Source organism: Camarhynchus parvulus, chromosome 21, assembly GCF_901933205.1.
Source record: "Camarhynchus parvulus chromosome 21, STF_HiC, whole genome shotgun sequence".
Taxonomy (NCBI): Eukaryota; Metazoa; Chordata; class Aves; order Passeriformes; family Thraupidae; genus Camarhynchus; species Camarhynchus parvulus.
The window spans coordinates 1,382,775-1,385,231 of record NC_044591.1 but is presented as its reverse complement, the minus strand read 5'-3'; positions in this window follow the sequence as shown (position 1 = coordinate 1,385,231).

Genomic DNA, 2,457 nt, shown 5'->3' with positions numbered 1-2,457 from the left:
GCCGTGGGTGCTCCCAGAGCTGCTCCTGGTGTTTCCCTTGGCTCTGGGGCCAGGGCAAGGATGTTTGTGTTGGAAGAGCTGCAGAGCTGGGAGGTTTCACCTTGCAGTGCTTCATTTTAGAGCCGAGTGTTGAAGGAGTGGTTTGTCCTGGCTGAATTCAGACATCCCAGCGCCTGCCCGAGGCAGGGACACCCCAGCGAGGATTTCCCACCCTGGGCCTCAGGACTTTTGGGGATTTTGTCCTTCTGCTCGGCTGCAGGGGAGCACACAGCCTTTGGAGCTCTTGGCCTCTGGGCTTGCCACCCAAACGTGGATTGCAGGGTTTTTAGTGGGATGTCATTTGTGTCCCTGTGAGTTTTAACGGAGAAACAAAATGACCAAGCAGGCAGCAGGCGGTGTCCTGGGGGGAATAACAGCAGAGGGGGGCTGGGGGCTCTGCCTGGGAATTCTCCCTGGGAATGGGACCCCAGCCCCTCTCCCTGCACAGGGAGCACTCAGGGCTTGGCCAGGCCCTCGGCAGAGCGCTGAGGAAACACCTGAGCCTTCCCTCCTGTTTGTTTTTGTGTCAGTTCAGCGTCCTCAGACCCTTCTGCGTTTGCAGGAGCCTTTCAAAGCTTCTCTTTTGAAGGAGCAACAAATTGTGTTTAAGTGTGGGTATTTGTTAGCAGAAATCAGTTTGCAGATTGCAGAAATCACCGTTCCCCCCTAATGTGAGGCACTCCAACAGTGAAGCACTCGGCGAGGGGGTGCTTGTGGGTCTGGCCAGCTCCCTTTTTGGGAAATGATGATGTTAATGCCTAAAACACCCCCTGGGGTGGCTTCAAACCGGTGTCATCTCTGTGCAGCACAGCCCAGAGCACCACGGTGCCACGAACCCGGGGAGCTGCCCAGACTGCCACCCCCAAAACCCCAAATTTCTGTTTTATTGGAGAGGGTTTGAGGGCGGTCCAACCCCAGTCACTAAACACGCTCCTTTGTGTAACCTGGCTTCACCAAAAAACTCACAAGCCAGTCCCTAAAACACCTTCCTGCGGTTAAAGTAAATGTAGCGACCTTCTGCCAAAAAAAAATTATTTATTATTTATCGTGTTCGAGCGGGAGGTACCGATGCCTCTTCCCTCCTGCTGTGTCACTTCTTGTCGGTTCCTCTTTAGGTCACCTGAGAGTTCCTTTTATCCCCGTGACAATGAACTACTGATGGTGTGGGAACGCCCCGGTTACCGTCCCCGTGTAAATACCGTGCTTTATATTCTGTATATTAGCTCATTGTAACAGAAAGGACTGGACTGGTGATGCTGTTGGATGACCCCAGACGGGGAAAGGCCGGAGGATGACCCAGCTCCCGGCCCTGGGGCTGGAATTGGACACCACCAGTGGATTTGGGACCGCGAAACGCTTCGAGAACCCAATCCACGGCAGGAGGAGCCCTGAGAACATCCTCAGCCAGAGCCAGAACCACCCAGTCTCCTCTGAGCTCGGCGGATTTGCTCCGTTTTCCTTTTTTTAGTGCCAAAACCGACCCCACCGTCCCCCTCCCAGGTGTGCTGGTGTCCAGCCCGTGTCCAGGTGGTGTCCAGCCCGTGTCCACCACGTCCAGCCCACCCTCCGTCCTGCCGGACCCAGGGCCGGGAGCTGCCCATGGAACGGGTCCCAGTCGGTCTCTGGTGACGATGAAAACCACAAAAAACTATAAAATAAACACCAAACTCCTGGTTGAACGCCTCCGCGTGTTCATTCCCGGGGTGGAAAACGCCTCCACAGCAGAAGGGTTTGGGTCTGGGGAGGGAGGGAGCATCCTCGTGTCTGAAAATCCGCGCAGCCCAGGTGATTTGGGGTCATAAAATAGCCCCGGCTCCCCTTAAAATTAGGGTCCTTCAGCTGCAGCTCTTGAAACGTGGCTCTGCTTGGAAATTAAAGTACCCCCTGCACACCTCAGCCTCTTCCTAGCCTGGTGCCCCAGCCAGGCCCCTCCATTGCGTTAAAATCACCCTTTTTCGGGTAATTCTCAGTTCCCAAAGGGATTCTCAGTTGCTTTTCTCTTTCTCCCCGCCCAGATCCTCTCGGGCGGCTCGGACCCGCCGCGCTCCGGGCACAGTCCCAGCCGCTGCCTCTCCTCGGGCCGCTTTTGTTGTTGTTTTTCCCGAATTTCCCTTTTTTAAATGAGTTTTGGCTCCTTCCCGCGCCCCGCCCCCTCCCACGTGCCGCGCGCGCCACCGCCCCCCGCTCCGGCCGCAACCATCCCCGCGCGGGGGGACGCACCTCTGGGGACACCCCACGGGCACCCCGCGGGCAGGGGGGGACAGGGCCCGCACCCTCACACACAGCGAGCGGCGGGCGCGGGGCCGCCCCTCCAGACCGCCGCCCCCGGGGGTTTATTAATTTATTAATTAATCGATGATTGCGGCTCCTCCCCGCTCCTCCCTCCCCCCGCGCGGTGGGTGGTGGCGGCCGCGGGCC